Raw genomic sequence first — 23,249 nt, 5'->3', positions numbered from 1 at the left:
GAGAGAGAGAGAGAGAGAGAGAGAGAGAACACGGGAGAGAGAGAGAGAGAGACACGAGAGAGAGAGAGAGACGGAGAGAGAGAACACGGAGAGAGAGAGAGAGGAGAGAACACGGAGAGACGACGAGAGAGAGACGAGGAGAGAGAACACGGAGAGAGAGAGAGAGAGAGAAGGAGAGAGAGAGAGAGAAGAGAGAGAGAACACGGAGAGAGAGACACACGGAGAGAGAAGGGAGAGAGGAGAGAGAGAGAACACGAGAGAGAGAGAGAGAGAGAACACGGGAGAGAGAGAGAGAGAGAGAGAGAGAGAGAGAGAGAACACGGGAGAGAGAGAGAGAGAACGAGAGACGAGAGAGGGAGAGAGAGAGAGAGAGAGAGAGAGAACACGGGAGAGAGAGAGAGAGAGAGAAGAGAGAGAGAGAGAACACGGAGAGAGAGAGAGAGAGAGAGAAGGAGACGAGAGAGCGAGAGAGAGAACGAGCGAGCGAGCGAGCGAGCGAGCGAGCGAGCGGCGACGAGCGCATGCGCGCAGCGCGCGAGAGCGCGCGAGAGCGCTGCGAGAGAGAACGAGTAGGGGAGGGCTCACTTGCTGGGGGCACCTACATGGTTCAGTCAGTTGAGCATCCGACTTCGGCTCAGGTCATGATCTCACGGTTCGGGAGTTCGAGCCCCGTGTCGGGCTCTGTGCTGACAGCTCAGAGCCCGGAGCCTGCTTCGGATTCTGTGTTCCCCCCTCCTTCTGCCCCTGCCCTGTTCGTGCTCTCTCAAAACTAAGCATTTAAAAAAATAAAAATAAACTCACTTGCTAACTCCCACTATCAAAGAGCGTCTCCAACTATTTGAAATGCCTGTTAAAATACTTTTTTCCAATTACATCTGTGGGGGACATTACTTAGCCAAACCAACAGTAGCACAACGATTGAAAGCAAAGCACCGAAGTCCAACAGGGTCTCATCAAGTCCGATGTGACAGAAATCTCCAATATGTGTAACACCATTTTGTCTTGTAAAAAAAAAATTTTTTTTTTTTAATTGGAAACTGGTGTTAACTTGTAAGGGGTTTGTTGTTTTAACATTTTGAAGAATCCGACTCTCGCTTTCAGCTCAGGTCACGAGCTCACGGTTGGTTTGTGAGTTCGAGCCCAGTATCAGGGCTCAGCACTGTCAGTGCTGTTTAGGATTCCGAGTCTCCCACTCTCTGCCCCTCCCCCACTATGCACATGCTCGCTCTCAAAACGAGGATTTCGACAAATCCACATGACAAAAGCTGAGTCCCCAATAGTTTTAGGATCAAGGGGCCCTGAGACTTTCAAGTTTAATACATGGCCCTTGTACCAATATACATATAGTTAGCACTACTCAACTATTTAAAAAGTTAACGCTGTGTGTTTTTAACCACAATATTAAAATTAACTATTGAAAGGACCATGGATTGGATATCCATATTCTCGATATGAATATATCATTTCCATATAATTGAAAGCAGTTTATATATGCTTTTTATTTGATATTATATAGCAATGTAATGCTTATAATTTTAAGGGCTGCATAGGATCTGTCAAAATGTTTCCTTGTTTGAAAAATAAAACCATGGGCTTAATTTATGTTTAAAATTTCCAAATGTCCTTTAATATTTCCAAGTAAAAGCGATTTCTAGTGTCACAGGACCTAATGTTTTCTAGTAACCTTGGCTTCTCCAATATATTTTGCTGTCATCTCTCAGGGTTTGTCGTTAATACTAAAACCAGTGCGACAACTTATCTTTCACTGGCATTCAGTTATCTACTCACGATCTTGTCACTGAGTACCTTCTAGATGATGCTAGAAACACAGCAACTCTGACCCCATGGAGATTAGACCCCAGGGGCATTATCCACCCAACTGCATTCATTCAGTAAATAACAATCTGTTATATACCAGGCACTGTATTTGGCAGGCACCTCCATCAAAATGTTAATATACTTAATTGCACTTATCAGGGATACGCATTCCCTTAAGTGTTCCCGATTTTTGCTTGTTTCACTTTCTTTGGAATTCTGAGTTTTTCTTCATCCTAAATTTGAAGGCTATTGCTATATTCATTTTTCCTGTCCACTATTTCATGAAAGAATGTCAATAATCAGAAGGACTATGCTGCACTCAGCCACCACTCTGACACTTTCCTTTTTTCCCCCTGGGAAAGAAGTGGTTCCCCTGCCCAGGAGCTCAGGGAAAGCCAGCCTCTAAAACTAGGAGATCCAGAGGCCACCTCTGGAGGCTGCCTGATGGATAGGATGACCCAAAACCTGTCTGGGTTTCCTTGTAAAACTAACCAGGCAAGTGAAGGGCATATATAAACACTACTCTCAAAGTCATTAAAGCAGGATTTCCCGAGGAAACTTAAAGGTAATTGTCCATTAGTTACACAAGCTGACAGAAAGGACTACTTCAGAAATTCAACTTCCTAACAAGGATTTTTAATTCAATCACTACTTTAAAAAAAAAACGCAACTTGTACAATAAAAAAAACTGGCCAGAAACTTGTTATGGGAGGGAAGGATGGCCACACAAATCAATGTCAGGTCTGAACCTGAATGATTTTGCTCTTCCCAAAGGGTATATAAACTCCTAAGAAAATCTAGGTACAGGGCGTAAGGGAATTTAGTTTACAAGATACAGGAAACAATTTTTTAACATTGATTTTTGAGAGAGAGAGCACATGCACACACAGGGAGGGGCAGAGAGAGAGAGAGAGAGGCAGAGAGAGAGAGAGAAACAGAATCCTAAGCAGGCTCCAGGCTCTGAGCAGTCAGCACAGAACTTGACTCAAGGCTTGAACTCAGGATACAGGAAACCAATTTAAAAGGGGCATTACTCTGCATGTTATACAGATGGCTGGATTAGATAGCAGTACTCACTCTCCTTCAGTAAGGACTGGACTACAAAGCACTAAGATACTAAAACAAGCATCACTTTCACCAACAGGACTTGTCAACATAGCAGAAAACAGTGGGGGCTCTAGAGTCAACTAGATTGGATTCAAATCCCTGTTCTGCCACCTGCTTAACACGAATTCCCTTTCCTTCGTTATTAAAGCCTCGGTTTCCTCACCTGTAAAACGGGAACCAACACTAAACTCACAGGGATAATTATGTAAGTTACAGAACACAAGGAAAGGCTAATGATTGCGGTTTCTATTTAGAAAGCCAGGCAGCATGCTCAAATACAGAAATAAGGCAACAAACACCACATGTATAGTGACCACTAAAGGAACTGAGAGCAATTGCTTTGGTCTTAGGTGGTTAGGGAAAAGGTCCAAAAAACAAAAAACTTAGGAGCAGGGGCACCTGGGTGGCTCAGTCGGTTAAGCATCCAACATTGGCTCAGGTCATGATCTCACCATTCGGGAGTTTGAGCCCAGCATCTGGCTCTCTGTGAGCAGAGTCCACTTTGGACACTCAGTCCCCACCCCCCTCTCAAAATAACTTTAAAAAAGGTGGGGGGGGGGGGGGACTTAGGGGCAGTTTGAACTCCCTGTTACAAAGCTCAACAGATTTCCACTCGTTCATGTTGTTATGGACTCATGAAGCATAAGAAGAAGTATTCATGAACAGTCACTGATGAGACATTCTTAGTGGTCTTAACCTTTGAGTCCTGGCTCCCTGAGGGTCTCATGCAAGAGCCGAGAAGCAGCGGAAGAAGCAAGAAGCTTCTCACCCAAAAATGCGAAAATGCTGTAGACCTTAAGGAGCAAAGGGCCCCAGGAAGCCCATTCATGGGCTCTAAAGACACACAACACTCAGCAGCAGGATACTATTGACTTTGAAACGAAGCCCAAGGTTACCCAGTTGTGCCTCATGAATCAAACACCACGCTCCTCTTCCACACACCCTATCTCCCAAATGGCACCACCGTCCATCCTGTTGTGTGAGCTCAGAACCCAGGGGTCACCCTGACCCTCCCTTCCCTTCACGTCCCTCCCAGAGCTCTCATCTCTCCTCTGCCATCATCACCATCACCCTTCAGCAGGATTGCTTTAGCAGCGTCCTGTCTAGTCCCGTTCACACTCCCCCCTGCTCTCTCCCTCCAACCTCATCTCTGAAGGGCAGCTGAGTGAACTTATAAAAAAAAACAAAAAAAAAACCCAACCACCATCATCTCAAAACCACCTTTGCCCACCTCACCCCTCCTAGCTTTCAATAGCTTTCCATGAAAACAAGGGAAAGTTTCATGGAAAGGAAGCCATACCATTCTGTGATTGTAACAGGCACCAGTAGGAGCCCCAGAATAGGTAAGAGGGACAAACCACATGATGTGGGAGAAATTTAAGCAGGACACAGAAGGATTATCAAAAATATCTAGAGCCCCCATGTATATTCTCAGTTACTTAGGAAACTGTATGTGTAATAGAACCAGGGTCAGTATAGGAAACATTCCATCTCCCCCCAATTTTAGAAATTAGCAGTACAAGGAGAAACCATTCATATCCCCAACATCTGAGATTTACTGTTAACGCCTAGGCTTATTTACATCCTTTTTAAATTCTATTTTAAAGAGAAAGCACAAGCAGGGGACAGAGGGGGGAGAGAGAACCTTAAGCAGGCTCCATGCTCCACACAGCCAGATGCAGGACTCAAGCCCACAACCCTGGGATCGGGACCTGAGCCAAAATCAAGAGTCAGACGCTCAACTGAGCCACCAGGCACTCCTTTACAGCTTTTAAAAATTAAGTATTTTGAAGATTTTATGCAACACAGAATAGAAAGGCAAATGCAGAAATAAATCAGCACAGACCTCTACAAAAATATTAGCAATAGGCAAAAACCATTCCAGGCATCTTGTACATACATCAATAGTTGGATCGATACAAGCATCAGCAAGCTAGTACTTCCTCATTTTTTCTTCCGTCTGCCTCAAGATTTTTGTTCAGTTCCTTTCTTTTACAGTATCTAGGCTTGTAACTTTCACCATTTTCACAATCTGTCCTTTTCCCGAATTCCGAGTTGTCGGGCATTAGCTCTACCTATGCTTAAATAGGCTCACATGCTTACCCTACATCCCACATCGACTCCATTCTTGGGATAGTTTTGATTCAGCTTTTTTAATGGTAGATCTTAGCACTCCTTAGGAGGACCACATCTGATATGGTCGCTGCTGCACCCTTACTGTGTATAGTTTAACATTTGTTGACTGAGATTTGTAACTACAGAACTAGATGAAAAACAACCTATTAAGCCACATATACTCTGTCTGTGGCCCGTGTAAGGCTATCCAACATCGTAAATTCTTTGTAGAAGGGGCTGTAAGAAAGTCATGAACCAGAAATCACAATTTTACAAGATGCCTTGAGACTGATTTCAAACAAGTTCCAGGAACCTGCAAAGTGGCTTAAGAATATACAAATGCTTAGGGCCACTTGCAAAAGCCAGGTTTATTCACATACAGGGCAAACAAACCTTATTCGGTCGAGTTCAATTTCAGATTCCAAATTGCTATCACACTGTGCTAGGATCATACTGGCACGGTCAAGTATCTAGTTAATTATTTGTAACTGTTCGCCATTTATAACTCATCTCAGCAGAGCTATTCCTAACTTGTCTACTATTCAAAAATTCAAAACTCTGATGGTTTAGAAAATGCTTTTACCCTTCAACAAACTTCTTTTGAAGGGTTAACTACAATCTGCTGCAAGCAAACACTATAGTTAAGAAATGAGGAGGCTTGCCATGTCCCAAAACTTCCGCCAAGAGTCAAAAGTCCATAACCTTCTAGACAGATCTGTGACCAGCCCAAAAGAAATTTATTCACCAAGTCATTATGAGGGTTTTAAAGAATAACAAAAATCCATGCAAGTAACTTTTCAAGATGTGTAATAACATATCTATCCTTCCTATAGGCAAAAAGGATATAAGGACTTAACTGCCTTCCCTCCTGATTCCACATAACCAGCCCTGGATTTCCAGGACTCCTGGCACTGGCCCTTTAAACAGGAACACACGGTCAAGTTCCTCTGGGCAGTATAGGGATAGGGCTGCTACTGGTTCCCTTTCTCAACTGCCCAATATTTCTAGAATTACTGCTTCTGGCCTAACCACGGTAATAGTTGCTCTATCGATGGCTAACCACCCCCCCCCCCACACACACACACACACTCTACAGAAGTCATTTATAAGTTTATTTTCATGCATGCATAGACTGCAGAGGGAGAGAGAGTCCCAAGCAGGCTCCACACTGTCAGCATGGAGCCTGACTCAGGGCTCAATCTCATGAACCGTGAGATCATGACCTGAGCCAAAATCAAGAGCTGGACGCATAACCGACTGAGCCACCCAGGTGTCTCCATATAAATGACTTTTAAGTAAAAGATCTGAGGGGTGCCTGGGTGGCTCAGTCAGTTAAGCATCCGACTTCGGCTCAGGTCATGATCTCACAGTTACAGGAGTTCGAGCCCCGTGTCTGGCTCTGGGCTGACAGCTCAGGGCCTGAAGCCTGCTTCAGATTCTGTGTCTCCCTCTCTCTCTACCCCTCCCCCCACCCACCAAAATAAACTTAAAAAAAAAAAAAATAAGATTTGAGATACCCCAATTCAGATAGTCTTTGCCTACTCTGAACAGACAAGAGCACCCAATTAGGACATTCGTTTTCCATTGAACATTTTAAATATCCTAACATTTATACTCTAATTTCCCACTCCCCTGAACATAGTTCATTCTCTCATCTTAAACTAAGATGCCATGATTATACTCCAGGCAAATTAATATTTTGGAGCATCCGTGTTTGCAAAGAACCAAGTCTCCTGTGACCTACCTGCTATCTGCTATGAGAAGCTTCTGGAGATTTCACAACCTAAACCTAACTGTGGCCTTGTTCTGACAAACTCCATCTACCAACATGGATACCAGAATTCCCCAGTCCCCTGCGGAAGGCCAATTCACCCACCCCAAAGCAGTTTTCTCCCCAAGGCCTTGGTAATTGTTTCCCATTACCGAGATTACCTTCAAGCCAAAGTCCATTGTTTTTGCCTGAGCCACAGTCTGGCAAACATTTCACAGTGTGTAGCTGGTCTGTAAGGCTTAAATGTCTTTTATTATCTGTTCCCAAAGAGTTTAATGCAATACATAACCAAGATGAAGGTGTGTTTAACACAGAACTAATCCACACTATTTTTACCCCAAAACGATCCTTACAGTTAAGCCTCGGATCAATAAAGTGCGCAACAAATGGTACAGCTTACACTTTTAGCTCCTGCAATAAAAGTTGTAATTCAGGCCTTTCGTTTCACCTGTATAATTTTATAAAAGCATTTGAAAATCTGATCAAACGCCCATATCATAATTGGCAGATTCCGAGTTCTAAGGATTATTTTGTTGGTGTGCGGGGGGGGGGGGGGGGGGGGGGGGGTCGCATTCTGGTTTGAGGACCTAGGTTAACATCCGACTATCTGCATAAAACATTTTTGTCCTTTCTGGTGGCCTTCAGAGGCAAGCTGCCACTCTTTGGTTGGCAACTGGAAGAAATCAGATAGGGTTTGGGGTTAATGCAGCAAAAGGAAACCGATTCTATTTAAAGGTCTTCGGGGGAGAGAGAAGGGAGTCAAGGAAAAACAACAGATTCTGGCGTTTACAGTTCTTTAAATGTACTCCAGAACAGCTGTTGTATTTCTTTCGAAGTCCCCCTCAAGTAGTAACGACAAACTATTAGGTAGTTAAAATGAACAGAATAGAAATATAACTTCCTTTACGAGAATCGTTTTTCAGTAACTCTAGGAAAACAGAAGTCATGTAAGAAACTTTCTTAGAAGCTAAAAGTTAGCTTCCAAGTGGTTTAAAAAAAATCATCGCGTTAACAAGAGGGATCTTAGGCCAAGTGGAAGTTTAAGAAATTTGAGCTTTCCAAAAGAATCCACATTCTTTTTGAGCCTCCTTTTCCGAAGGCCTCATTTTAAGAGAATAGATTAATACCGGGACAAATAAACAGGACACTAAGGCAGTGATATCGGAAGTACACTCGCAAACTTTGTAACACTCTGGGATGTTAGGACTCCAGACGTGTTACAAGTCAGCTTCCAAACCCAGCCATCTCCCCTCCCTCAGTTGATAATGTAACCGGAACTGTTTAAGCTGTGTATCTATTCCAGTCCTTTTAGCACAGGTTATCTACACCATCTACCCACCCCGCCCCTCCTTCCCCCTCCAACACACACCCACACTCACTCTTCAATCAATATTTAAGGAGTGCCAAGAGGGGAGAGCAAACTCTCTTTAGCTATGCAGCTTCACACTGTGTAATGATAAAACTGAAACATGGGAGCCCAGGATCCCTGCGATAAGTAGGTCCTCGTTACCTGGAGATCAGGCAACATGTTTCCACCACCAGTAATATGCCGGCGGGGGGGAATTTTTTGTTGCTATGTCCAACAAACTACTTAGCACACAGATTCTGTCAGTGTCTGAGAATCAGCTGTATGAAACCTGTGCCAAGAAGAGCCAATTAAAATTGCAAAAACATCTTATTTGTTGCTTATCCTCCATTCTACACAACGTCCCCCCACCCCTTCTTCCCTCTAAACTCCCACAATGCTGTCAAAGCCCAGACACAGCTGCAGAGCTTGCTCGTTTAGGTTTTAAAAATTTCGTCTATTAACACAGCTACTGAATAACCCCCAAACCCCACATGTTTAAGATGAGCGTACGGAGGAGGGGTGGAGGGGGACAGAACGGGTGTCGCCCTCAGCATACCAAACTTGCTTGCAGAGCAGCTGCAGAATGAAAACAATCCTGGAAGTCAGGCAAACCAATACGAGGAGAACATACAGCCCTAGCAGATGCTCCCGGTGCCAGTCTTCCCTCCTCATCTCCTCTCGATAATTTAGTAAAGCAACATTAGGTGCTTACGCGACTATGCAGAGCATGGTTCACAGCCAAAGTGGTTTTTTTTTTGTTTTTTTTTTTGTTTTTTTTTGTGCAAAGTCAAAACAGCCAGTTCTGAAAATTGGACTGAAGTCTTCCATTTAGAGCCAGGCAGGAATGGAAAGGGGCAAGTTTGGTCAGGGACCAAAGAAAACCAATGTTCTCTGGGGATTGCAACAGAGCCCTGGCAGCCTCAGGGGATAGTGCCAACCCCAAAAAGGCTCCCTGAACAGAAGAAAAGAGGTGTGAGGCCAGGTTATCAACAATACCCAAGGGGACCTGGGATTTTCCAAATGCCTCTGGAAGAACTGGGCAGCCTGGCTGGAAGGATTTTCTGAGTTAAGAGAAGAACGGGTCACCTGCCAAAATTTGAGGTTTAAGAAAAAAAAATATTCCAGTTTAAAAAAACAAACTACCAAAACCCATACCTATGTTGCTTACACATTTCAGGAGTCCAGCTCAGTTTTGGATTCGGGGAAAGGCACAGAAATGGTCGTCACAGGCTCATGCTTCAGCATATAGGATTTCAAGAATTCCACTCAACCCAGCTCTTAATACTCCAAATCAAAAGGCCAATGCCAACGTGGTTGGTCTTCCCCTACACAGCACTGAGGCTTATTAGGAAGTTAAGGTTATTAGTTCAACCAGGTTTACAGGTCGACCACAAACTGCTCTGTTTACATGGGCAAATTAGTGACCTCATGGAGATTTGGTTTCCTAGTTGTAAAGCGGAAGAAAATTAAGTTTTGAGACTAGCATGCAAGTGAACTTGGCTTTAGGGAACAGCTGACAATTTCTAATCCTTTATCCCCTCAGCATCCTGAGCCCTCAGACATCTCAGGGTCCCCTTGGGGCCTCCCCATCTACCCTTTCCCAGGATTTTCTAGTTTAACTCCATAGAGGAAATGAAAAACGTTATGGATTCTAATCAAGTAGCCTTACAAATAAAGGGGACCTATGAGCAGAGTCCTAGAAGGGCAGACTCCAGCCCACACAGTCCCACGCTGCCAGCTCCACTTCCAGACCAGGGGAAGGCCCATGGAGCAGTCCCCTCAACTCTCCTGTGGGCGCAGGGTCCTTCCAACCGCAGATAGGGGTGCAGGGGTAGGGAATATTTATACTTGGGAGGAGACAGGAAGCAGACCTGAGAAGGGTAATTAACAGGTGAACAGCAGAAGGTGGTTCACAAGATGGGATCTTTCCTCTGGAAACCTTCCCACCCCTCCCCGCCGCCCTCTGTTCTGCCTACAGGCCTTCTTTTTATCCCCAAGTCCTGGCTTAAGTGTGTCCCACAGAAGCCTGGTCTCTTGGAGGTTGGGTCAGGCTTAATTCTCGTTTGATAACAAATAAAATTATCAATTATGATTCTCTAATGGACCCTTCCATTGGGCTTGAAGCACATACATCAATCTTATTTGATAGGATGTCCTATACACCTAAAAAACCAAGGGGGCAGGTGGCTAGCACTCAAATACTCAAGTTCATTCGACTAAGAGCAAGCACTCCCTATGTTTTGGGCATGATTAGAGTGGGACCATTTTAAAATCACTAGTAAGAAGATGCATTAGAACAATGACAATTTGTTTTTAATGATAGTACGTGGTGTCTGAGAAGATAAGTGCTTGGCTGAAACGAGACTGAGGGTAATGAAACGATATGGATCAAGAGCCTTAAAGTTCATACCATGTAGCCTAATAAACCTCCCTTCTAGGGATCTGTCCTTTAAGAAAAAACTGCTATCCAAGGATAGTCACTGTATGATTTTGATTAGCAAGAAGCCAAACAAGGTCACTGTCCAAAGAAAATGATAGGTGTTTTAGGATTACACACATGTTTGCAGGGAATATTAAGGACATAGGAAATTACCAATTTTAAAATTGCGGTGACCTGTAGGACTTATAATCCATCATATTAGCCATTTTTGGGTGTATTGTTCTCCATCATGAAGTAAATTCCGCAGCCACCCCTGCCATCCACACCTCCGGGACACCGTCATCTTCCCAAATGGAAGCCACCTGTGAGACATTAACTCCCCGTTCCCCGCCTTCCCCCAGCTCCTGGAAGTCCTCATTCTACTTCCTGCTTCCGTAAACCTGACTACTGGAGGACCTCAAGTGGAAGCCCAGTATTTGTTCCTTTTTAATTTTTTAATGTTCAGTTTTGAGTGACAGAGCATGAGCAAAGGAGGGGCAGAGAGGGAAACACAATCTGAAACAAGCTCCAGGTTCTCAGCACAGAATCAGACACAGGGCTCGAACTCACAAACGGAGTTCATGCTGAGTCGAAGTTGGACGCTTAATCGACTGAGCCCAGCCGGACGCCCCTGTCCTTTTGTTAACTGGCTTATTTCACTCTGCATCCTGTCTCCAAGGTTCACCCGTGTTGTAGCACGTGCCTGAATTTCCTATTTAATGGGCACTTGGGCTGCTTTCAACCTTTTGCCTATTGTGCATGACGCTGCTAGAATAGAACGGTTGCTATGATGATCTGTTCACATCTCTGCCTTCCTTCAGTTATTTGGGGAATATATCCAGAAGTGGAATTGCTGGATTGTAGGGGATTTCTAGGCTTAGTTTTTTGAGGAACTACCGTACCATTTTCCACAGTGGCTACAGCGTTTTTACAGTCCCACCAGCGATACACAGGTGTTCCAATTTCTCCACACTGACACCAACCTGGTTTTCCTCTTTTCTGGCTAACAGCCCTCCTAATGGAACTGGCATCTCATTGTGGTCCTGTTTTCCATTTCCCTAATGATCAGTGAGGAACACCTCTTCACATGCTTAATGGCCACGGGTGTATCTTCTATGGAGAAATTTTTATTCAAGGTCTTTAGTCACTTTTTAACTGGTTGTTGGTCACGGTAGGTTCTTAGGTGACAGAAGTTATCATCTAATCATGTATTTAACTCTCAACATACCAGGAAAGAAAAAGCCATATACACACTGGAAGAGGAAGTGTAACAGATTAACAAAGATTACTTCTTGACTTTGTCCTTCACACTTTATTTGCAACATGTCCAAAACACGAATCAGAGGCAAGGAGATAAGAATTTTAAACTCTGAATCCAACCACAAGGTCAAGGTTTCGATTAAGAGTGCCCGGGTGGCTCAGTCAGTTGAGTGTCCGACTCTCCATTTCGGCTCAGGTCATGATCCCTGGGGTCGTGGGATCGAGCTCCAAATCTGGCTCTGCACTAAGCTTAGCACCTGCTTGAAATTCTCGGACTCTCCCCTGTTTGCACGTGTGAGCTCGAAAATACAAATTGAAAACAGCACCCTCTGAAGAGTTTCTGAAGTTAGCATCCAGGAGGAGGAAAGCCCCCACCCTCCTCCTGCTTGTCCTGTTAGGGCACACAGTAGGTGCACTCGAGGAATCCCATGTCCTTTGGGGGTTGCTGACAAGATAACTGCCGGCATTGGTGAGGACTCAATCCCCTTTGTTCCCTCCATGTACATGCTCCAGACCCCTCCCTCAGCCTCCAAACAAGCACAGTGCACAGAAATGTTCTCTCTCTTCACAGGCCTTGGAAAGTAGTTCCAACAAGATAAGCCTATCAACAGACAGCATTATGGAAAACTAAATGACCATGCAAATACACACGCTGAAAACTATTAATGTAGACTCTTCTAATAAGGTCCCATTTATTCAGAGTAGACCACTTTTATCCTTGAACATCCATCAGAACAGCTGGGTAATTCATGCTGTAACAGAAATACCAATAACAACTAAGTGCTCTGAGGAATACAAAGCTTTTCAGCATTTAGGGGAATCCATTTCCATTAATAATCACTCTTGTTATATTTTGTTAGATTCTCTATTAGGCACAACTACTTTACTGTGATTGTAATAGACTTCATTGACAGACTTCCTGCCTCCATGCTGGTTTCTCTTGGAGAGAAATTTCCATGGGACAGAGGTGCTCATGAGGTAGGACCAAAGGAAAATCTCAAGTCTTCATTCTACCTAAACCAAAGATGTAAGGCTCCTTAAAAGAACTAGACTCTTAAATCACGACAAGATCCCTTAAAAATACCACAACCTCTTTAGACCTCACAGAAAATGGAAGCATGAATCTAGATAGGACGCCCGTGTCCCCCTCCCCCCCCCCACCAAACCCTACATCAGAGGCCACGAAATTACTTAGATGCCACAGGTATTGCCAGAATTCCCATGGTCTATTCCAAAAGGTAGTACATTTATACATCCTGTTGTGAATGGGGCAGTTTTCTTTTGCTCTACGTCATCGGATTCAAGAGGAAAACACAATGATCACGTCTTTGAAAGGAACAAAAGCTATAAAAAAAAATAAATGCTTTAACAAGGCCAACAGTCTACATGGGTCTTTAAGACGGTTTTCATTAAGGCTATGGCAAGACATTTAACAAGTAAGGTTATACTCTAACAAATACAGTAGTCAGAAGTTTCCTTCACAGAAATAAAGATACAGATGTAGCAGAGACCAGACCACTCAAATATTCCCATTCTTCCCAGTAACTTCCAATCAGTCCCCCCACCCCCACTGGAAGGTCATGTTGCTCTGGCCACCAAGTGGGGGGCGGGGGCAGAGGAGGAGTCATTTCTGAGTAGAAATGATGAAAAGCCCTTGTGGATATTCTCGTCTCTCTCTTCCCTAGCTTCTGAAGGAGGCAGCCTCAGGCTCTAGATGCCAAGATTCTACGACTATGTGGACAAGAGTCCCATCGTGGGCTCACAGTGACCACGGATGCCTCTGGGAGAAGCAAACCTCTCATGTTGAGCCACTGCCATTAGGGGATTAATGTGTCACTGTGGTATGGAACTGGCCATCCGGACTAGCACAATCCAAGTGTAACGGTATTAAATACGTACCATGGCACCAACTACATAGAAGTCTCCACAGGTTACAGAGGGAGACACACAAAGGGGCCCTATTTACACTTTAGGTCAGAAGGAGTGAAGGCCAAGGGAAACGTTGAGAAGACAGGAAGCATGGGACATAGGCTCTCTGGACCTGAACTACAAGACCAGGTCGTCCGAAAACACAGCTCAGACCACCACACACCCAGCTCTACCTTCCCGGATAACAAGTCCAAGAAGCAGGGAGCTAAGATTCCTCAATTACATGATGCCCCAGCTCCACAGATCTCTCCGGAAGCACCCACTAAAACGTGATCTTCAGGGCAGACTTTATCAACAGCATCTTGAATATGCCCCCTTGTCAGTTTATGGGATTGCTCGAGTTCAAAATACAGAGTACTAACAGACCAGATTCTTAGAACAAACAGTCTAGGAGTAGACAGAGTGAAAGCATACATCATATTCATTCCTACCAGGGTTCCCAGAGTCTGAACCCATCAATCCTACCGCCAGCCTCGTGCACACAGACAGGAGTCCAAAATCCCTTCTTCTGTGGCTGTTTTAGAGTCCATCTTATTTATAAAATTCTGCAATCTCGTTAATTCTCGAGCACACAACCCTCCAAATACCTTTTCCTGCGATCATGCTGAGGCCCTCTTAACAAAATACTTGAAAAATGAAGTCTCTAATAGAATATCGGGGCTTAACATCTCTCAAACAGTGACAAATGCTCGCTTGCCTACTGATCCCTTTTATCTCTGCTGATAGGATAGATATTACAGCTGTACAACTAAAAAAATAAAGTCCTTTTACGGATACATACAAATGTCCTAGCTGAGTAAAGGCAGAGGGGCGACGGTTGGGGTGTGTACCTCCCTTGATTAGCTGAGAACCTCTTATTCCAGCGGTTTCCTTCTGTATTAATACCCAAGAGAAAAGCAGAGAGGAGGAGCCAAGAGCAACTCAGTGAAGACTGAACGCTGAATGCATCACGTGTTTCAAGCACTCTGCTTTCAGAGGGTTCTTTCTGATGAATGAAAGGGTAACACCATTTTCAACCCGGTTGGTTGAAAGATGTGGACCTTCCCGGGGAGCCGGACCCTCAAAGACACAACTCCTTTGGTAAGCGAACAACCCTCAGTCAGCAATTCCTGCAGGGAATTGCTGCTCAGATGGGCATGGACACAGCACCTTTTGCTCTTGGCCCCATGACAGTATCTGCCCCCAACATCCCACCCACACAGCTTTTATCTGTAAACCTCACCCTGCCTCAGTCAACCGATCTCCTTCCTCCCTGGCTTTTCCAATACCAGAGCCCCTCCCCGGCTTTGTTCCTGCCTCGCTGACCACCCCCTTCCCCGCTCTGGCAGGCTCATTCTCATCTCCACACACCAGGACAGCATTCTGAGATGGACTGTGACTGCTGTTGGCCGTCCCCCCAGGCACACGAATCCTTGCTACGTCATTCAGTCCTACCTGTAAGGAGAGGACTCCTATTTCCTCACCAGCTCTAGCCACCCCTCTCAGCCCCAGGGCCTCAATCCAGAGGCCTTCCTGACATTCACCTTCAGCCCTTCTGGAGACCTAAGGCACTGCCCTTTCCACAGGTTCAGGAATCACATGCTCATCCCCCAAACCCGGGCTTCTCGCTTGCTACACAGTACCGAGGGACACCACGGCCCTGCGAATCTTTGACCCCCACCCTCCCGCTTCCACGAGCCATTCATCACCACGTCCAGCAGATTTCACTGAAGCAGACCCTGGATTTATCAACGTCTCTCCACTACGACCCTCTGTAGTTCTAGGAAATCTCTCACCAGAATCAAGGTGGGCCTCCCAATGGGCTGCCCCCATCCACTCTAGCCCGCTTCTAGTTAGTTCTCCATTTGATGGCAGGTGTTAACCTTTCCAAGGAAATTCAAATCAGGCTACCTTCTTTCTTAAAGCTCTCCGAAGGATCCCCCATGGCTAGACTAAAAGGCTAAGCAGGCTATTGAACCCCCTAGGCTAAGAGACTGGGTTAAAAAGATTTCTATTTAAGACCTGCAAGGTGGCTCCTGTCTGCCTCTCCAGCTTTTTCCTCACACTGCACCCTCACTCAGAATACTCCAGAGGGTGGGAGAGGATAGGCCAAAGAGGTGAAGAGTACCAAGAGGTACACACTCCAAGTCTCGGGGATGAGCCCAGGTAGCTGCATCAGTAGAGCCCAAGATCCCTGTAAGTGTCGGGACGAAAAGCATAGCATAGGAAATATAGTCAATCTTGTAATAAGGTTGTATGGTGACAGAGGAGGACTACGCTTACAGTGGCATCACATTACATACAGAACTGCCAATTCGCTATATCATACTCCTGAAACAGTGTAGGTTAACTGTACCTCAATTAAGGATTTGTAGACCAGACACGTAAAACTTCAGTGGATGTTAGGAAATAGCATCAATGTTCCCTTTACTGATCGTTCAAGTCCTTTTCATGAAACATCATTAGTATTTTTGCCTTATAAGGTTTTTCTTGGGATTGCAACAGAAGCACAGCTATGTTCACGATCCATGAGGAATGCCAGAGGCAAAAAGGATACATTACAACATGCAGTATTAAATACTTTTTATGATTTTATGACCCTAACTCATGGGAAGGAACAACAAAAGATGGTTTGATTTGCTTCAAAAACTCCATTAACTAAGGGCTTCTTTGGGTCTCTAGAACACAGTGTTCCTTCCTTTCAGGATCTCTGTACAGGCTGGTTGCTCTGTCCAGAAAAGCCTTTCCCTTTTTCTTGACCTCAATAACCCCTTTTTATCCTTAGGAGCTCATTCAAATGTGGTTTCATTGAGATTTTCCTGACCCCCTCCCAAGTTAGGACCCCGTTTTATCTACCAGCTGAGTCCTGAGGCCTTTCCTTTATAATTCCATAAGCAATCTATAGTAATTTGCCCACGTGACTACTGGATTAGTGGCTGGGTCCATTACTAGAGGGATTACAGCAGACATGCTCTCAGTCTGGCTTATTTGCATATCCAGCATTAGGCACTACACTGGGCAGACAGAATGATGTTAAAGTACACAATCTGTTAAATAGATGATAATCTAAAATTTTATACCTCATTTTGTGAAATTCTCCTATAAACTTGTACTAATCTTCAAATAAAAGCTAACTACTAATGACTTATTTCCAATATGTGACATGAGAAAGATGTACAGAGGGCAGACAGGAAACTGAAGAATTAAATCATGGGGGTTAAGGATAGAGATGTTTGCAGAACTGATTTCAAATGCTGGGAGGTTATGGAAGTAGGAGAATAAAAAAATGTAACAATATTTTTAAGTAAACCGATCAAAAGTAAAACAAAGGTGTCCCGTCATTCAGCAAGCCTCTCCTTTATCAAACTTCAGAATATCAAGAATCACAAGTACTCGTAAATTAGAGTCCTATCAAACAAGCCTCATGTGAAATCTGGTGATCACATCAGAAAGTACACACCACCACTTCTGAGAGAGGCCAAGTTTGTGATGGCCAGATTGCACCCGACACCAGAGAAGTTCAACATAACTGATCTTGACAGTTCAAAAAGATGGACCGAGCAGACCTACAGCAAACCTAATTACAAAGTCTCCCAACCTCAGGTAAGGAGAGAAAAGAGGACACTCCTAGAAAGTAAAATGGCAGGGCTGAATTCATCTTTTGTCAAGTATAAACTCATTCCATGGATCTTTGAAACCTCAATTTAATATTTGCTAGGCTTGACTGAACTTGTTTTAGATCACCCTATCCCACCAGAATCTAAGACAGGAAATTAAAGAGCATGTTCTTACAAAGAGATTTTCCACATTTTAATAGGAGTGACTTGGCATGGAGGGGAGGGGGAGGTGACAGGGGGGACAGACAACACCTGGATCCAAGTTGTAAAAAAAAAAAAGTAATCTTTTAAAAATATGAAGGATTTACCTTTCAAAAACAATTTTTGGATGAACAATCACAATAACCTATGTTTGATTTTTAAAACAATGCATCCATCATCACAATCCATACGTAAATACTAACCTAACCCACTTAGTTGTAGAATTCAGGCAACACAACCTTTACACCTCATCCATAAGATAACCTGTCCTCCTTTCGTCATGAAGATTAAATAAGCTATGCAAAGTGCCTGACCCCTAGCCATCCACCAAGGCCATACTCCATTTGATTTCAGGTACTATCATTCCCAGGAACTAACATGGTGCCTGGTAAAGAATATGTACTAAATACATATTAGAGGAGATGTATGGTTGCCAGCTACCGACACAAGTCTTAAGGCCTTACAACGGTAAAGCCTAACACTTCACACAAGAGGCCAACTTTTTAAAAAGGAGGACAGGGATGGGAGACAGTTATGGAAATTAAAGGTCAAATTTGCACAAATAGGATTTGTGCACACAAAAGCATGCAGTCTTCTAAACAAAGTAATCCTAGGGCTCTGTCTAGCTCAAAGGATTGTAAGCAAGCTTTCAAAAAAATAGATAAATAAATCACAACTACTTACCCCATAGGGTTTCTCTCCTCTCAACTCTGTTCAGTTTCAGGAACATCACATCCCAACTTGCTGCTTGCAACCTAGTTTCCTCTCTGATACATTTCTGAACACAGCAGTCGACTCCCACCACCAGCAAGTATTGCTCTGGTTAGACTACCGTTCCTTCAGCCTTCATCACACTTCCCACAAAGTCAAAAACAGAGGTGTACTCCTATTTGCTATTTCCTCTACAAATCTTATTTCCAGAGAGAGTACGCAGGTCCAAGAACACAAAATCAAAAGCCAATTCAAATACCAGATCTCAACTATAAGAAGTTCACATAAACCAGACAGTAAAACCAAAACACTGGCTTAGACCCATCGGAAGTCAGAAGAATCTAACACCTCCCATGTTAATAAAAATAGCATCAAGGAATGAACGGGGTTCTCCCCCTACCCACCACCATCCTAAACCAACTCCATTCCTAAGACTAATTCCCAGGGCACCTGGGTGGATCAGCCAGTTAAGTGTCGGACTCTCGGTTTTGGCTCAGGTCACGACCTCCGTTTTCAGGAGTTCGAGCCCCACTTTGGGCTCTGCACAGAGCACAGAGCCTTCTTGGGATTCTCTCTCCCTCTCCCCCACTCACATGGTCTCAGTTTCTCAAAAGTATTCCCAGTAATCGGTGATTTGTTTTGCATCAAAATTTCAGGGTTTCAAGGATTTTTAATTTTTTTTGTAACATTTATTTTTGAGACAGAGCATGAACAGGGGAGGGTCAGAGAGAGTAAGACACAGAATCTGCAACAGGCTCCAGGCTCTGAGCTGTCAGCACAGAGCCCGACGCAGGGCTCCAACTCACAGACTGCAAGATCGTGACCTGAGCTGAAGTCAGCCGCTTAACCGACTGAGCCACTCAGGCACCCCAAGGATTTTTCTTTTTAATTTGGTACCATAGATTTTTTTTTTTTTTGAGATACTGTTCTTGTATCAAAGAATTAAGAGAGGGAAACATTAAACTGATAACAGATACACTTGATCTTAGCCAAAAGGCCGAGAAGCAACGAGAGGGGGGAACATATAAACACTGACCAGAAAGGTGACAGCTCTTTCATCTTCGTTATCCTCAAGAGGTCAAAAGTTGGGGGTGGGGGGAGGGGGAGGCCTGGAAAATAAGGCAGCCTAGGAATGACCAGGTTTGCTGGGCTCCCACACCAACTCTGATCACCTGATATTTACGGCTACCTGCTGTATAAAGTGGAGGGTTCCCAAGTTGAAAGAGGATCACGGTTAGCGTGCTCTGCCACAGCAGCTGGCAAGAATGTCACCTATTTGCCACCTTTTAGAGAACCCAGCTCCCTCATTACAAAGATGGCAGAGGCCTAAACTGGATTCAAACCAAGATTACCTAATTTCCAGTCTAGCACTTCCTAGGTGATTTTTTTTTTTGTACTTCTACAGTTAAGGAACCATCAGCTTTCTAGACATCTCGAATCATTTAGCTAAAAAATTCCTGGGTGAAAAGGCCCCCGATTCTTATGAAAACCCTCTTCCCTCCACCTCAACAGCATATGCTTCTGTACAACACAGCAGGTCCCAGAGTAGAGGACCATCTGCTTCTTCAGATAGGCACACACCCAACTCCCCTCATGTGCTTATTCTCTTTGCCCCCCCAGATGTTCCAGTGTACAAAAGTAACTCTCAAGTCCCAATTCTGTTGGAAATTAAGACCCCGAACAAAAAATACCGTAAGTTCAGTCACACGGGTGAGGCTCAGGCAGGTTAAGCGGCTATTTGACAATTAGCAATTCTTTCCACCACCACCCACAGACACCCACACGCACCTCTCACCCACAGTGCTTGGTAAAAACCAAGATTTGCATAGAGGTATAATGAACACCATACATTTGGAAAGACCTGACAACCTAGTTTCCACGTGTAGCATGCAAGTGTTCCCACGTTGATACTGGATACTGCAAAACTTAAACCCATTTGACTAGGTTAAAACAGTCCTCAACTTGGGATGGTTTGATAGGAAAATACTCCACTGGTGTTCTTTCCGCAATATACATGCACATGGTTACAACAGCATCTTAAAAAAAAAAAAAAAAAAAAAAAAAAAACAAAACACAAACGTATGCCTGGGTGGCTCCGTCGGTTAAACATCCGACCTTCAGCTCAGGTCACGATCTCACAGCTTGTGGGTTTGAGCCCCGCATCAGGCTCTGTGTTGACAGCTCAGAGCCTGGAGCCTGCTTCAGATTCTGTGTCTCCCCCTCTCTCTACCCTTCCCATGCTCATGCTCTGTCTCTCAATAACAAACATTTAAAAAAAAAAAAAATTAAAAAAAAAAAAACCATGACCCAGATTGAACCTGAGTCTGATCAAACCTCTGTGTCCAGGTGCCATTCTGCTGAAAATAGATCAAGGTGCTGTGTAACTGGGAGGGTCACCAAGAATTCTGACCACGGGAAACTCTACAGGTCCAAAGACCCTGGCACTCCCAGATACATTATAAGGGAAATGTATGTAAAATGTTAACATGGAGACAAGCCAGGTGAGAGATCTAGGGAAACCCCCTGTACCATTTTTCACCCTTCCTGTACCTAAAATAAGTTCAAAATAACCGTTTGAAAGGGGGGAAAAAAAAAAAAACAAAAAAACAAAAAACCTTTCTTTCAAGTGTTTGAAGACATAGAACCCCAATCAGTGCCAGGGACAGTTTAATCACCAAGAGATGTGGCTGGTGTCTCAGTTAATGAGCCTACAAGTCCCTACTCACTGCCCCACCCCAGATTCAAAGCTTTCTTCCCAGAAAACATTTGAAACGGCAGGCTATTATCCAAAGCAGAAGTAACTTCCATAGAGCAGGCACAAAGGAGCAGAGAATGTAGCAAGGAAGCTGCCTACTCTCAGCACTTAAGTCCTAACAATATTCAAAATTATTCATACAGTGGTAGGTCTTCACTTAGAATTTCCTGATTTTGAACAGGGCTCAAATACTCAAAGCAATAAAGACATCCAAGAATACTACAGGGAAATTCACCCGGGGCGGGGGGAGGGGTGAGGCAGGAGGAATGATCATTCTGAGCTCCTTTTTAGAGGAACTTAGAAATCTAGGACATGAACAATTTTCCAAGGAACAATTAACAAGGACTTGTGTTGTTTGGATTTAGATAGAAAATGAGTTTTGAGAAAAGTATGAATAAACATGTTCTCAGATCTAGCACTTTGTTTATTTTGCGTTTCTATTACTGTATTTCCAAGATCAGAACCTCAGATCAACACTGCAACTATAGGAAATAAAGATCTGACTTCTTTATTTGGCTGTACTGTGGTCCAGAAATAAATTCTAAGGGTGGAGTTACTTTTACTACAGAAAGCAAAACCAAGTAAACTCCATGGTTACATTTTGTTACTTTTCACATCTTGTTTAAGGGGCTACTCTAAATCTACAGGTACTAATTGTAGTATCTAGGATTAAGTAGATACTGACTTGTGCAGAATTTCACATAATCTAGAAAATGCCAGCTCAACAATGGTGTGAGATCTCCATGTAAGATTATAAGTAGCCTTAGGAGGGACACCTGGGTGGCTCAGTTGGTTGAGCAGCAGACTTCGGCTCAGGTCATGATCTCACAGTTTGAGTTCAAGCCCCATGTCAGGCTCTGTGCTGACAGCTCAGAGCCTGGAGCCTGCTTTAGTTTCTGTGTCTCCCTCTCTCTCTGCCCCTCCCCCCACTCAGTTTCTCAAAAAAAAAAAAAAAAAAAAAAACGTCAAAAACTTTTTTTTTTTTTTTTAGGGGCACCTGGGTGGCACAGTTGATTGAACATCTGACTTCAGCTCAGGTCATGATCTCACAGTTCAGGAGTTCGAGCCCCACACTGGGCTCTGTGCTGACAGCTCAGAGCCTGGATCCTGCTTTGGATTCTGTGTCTCCCTCTCTCTGCCCCTCCCCCCCTCATGCTTTCTCAAAAATAAACATTTAAAAAAAAATTTTTTTTAAGTAGCCTTAGGAACATAGCCTGTTCCCAAAGAATTAAAATTAGAAAAACAAAAGTCAGGAAAAAAGAATTTCAAGTAGACCTCTTCCTTGCTCACTAATTCCCATCCAATACCAACTCAAGAGCTTACTCCCACTGGTCATCTACACTACAAAATGTATCATCCTTAATGTAACTCCTAGACTTTAGGGCAAGACACCTCATCTCTAGAACGCACAGCCGTTTTTCAAGTAAAGGGAATCAAGCGCCTACTTGGCAGGTTCCTCACGTCTTTTCTTTCAATAGAAACTATTGGATGAGCACCTATGGTTACTGGCAACATCACTTAAGGTTCGAGGCTACAGGGTTACAGCTAAGTTCACAGGTTTATGACCTACCAAGCAGGAGGAGGAGAGCACCGGACAGGAGTTGGGGCTGGAGATTCAGGTGGTCCCACTTGTGTGATTACATTTACATCAAGTCACTCAACTCTGGGGACCGACTCCACAGCTATGAATTCAAGGACCTCAGCTATACAGTCTCCATAGTCCTCTGTCGATTTAAAATTCTAAGAACCTAGCTCTTCCTGATCCCTTGACTACAAAATTCACCAAGAAGGACAAGAAAGGGGAATACTTAGATGCATGTTAATTCAGGTTGTTAACCTACATTTAAACACAAGCATGTGTTTATCACTTAGGAATATAGAACTTGGGGAGACTGGGTGGCTCAGTTGGTTGAGCCTCCAACTCTTCATTTCAGCTACAGTCATGATCCCGGGGCCATGGCATCGAGCCCCATGTCAGGCTCTGCACAAAGCACGAAGCCTGCTTGGGATGCTCTGCCCCTCAACCCTGCTTGTGCTCTGGAACAAATTTTAAGAATACAGAACTTAATATTAAATCTGATGCTTTTAAGAGCTACCCAAGTTCTTAGTAACCAAAAGATTGTACCCATCTCACACAAGTATGTTCTACCGTTTCTAATAAATTTTAAACATCCCAAGGGAGCCTCCACATAGCTGCAGCCTGTTAGGACCAAGTCTAC

The 23,249-nt window shown here is 44.0% G+C and overlaps 1 protein-coding gene and 1 pseudogene across 3 annotated transcripts in view; both read right to left on the bottom strand.

Moving 5' to 3' along the window:
• The window catches only part of PRKCA (protein kinase C alpha), a 400,238-nt gene that overhangs the window by 362,479 nt on the left and 14,510 nt on the right, over positions 1 to 23,249 (bottom strand). The window lies entirely within an intron of this gene.
• On the bottom strand, positions 19,105 to 19,284 carry LOC128774391 (U2 spliceosomal RNA; annotated as a pseudogene).

The sequence above is a fragment of the Panthera pardus genome, unplaced genomic scaffold, assembly GCF_024362965.1.
Source record: "Panthera pardus isolate Hobbes unplaced genomic scaffold, ASM2436296v1 HiC_scaffold_3, whole genome shotgun sequence".
Taxonomy (NCBI): Eukaryota; Metazoa; Chordata; class Mammalia; order Carnivora; family Felidae; genus Panthera; species Panthera pardus.
Note: the sequence above shows the minus strand (reverse complement) of the source record. Positions and strands in the feature narration are given on the sequence as shown.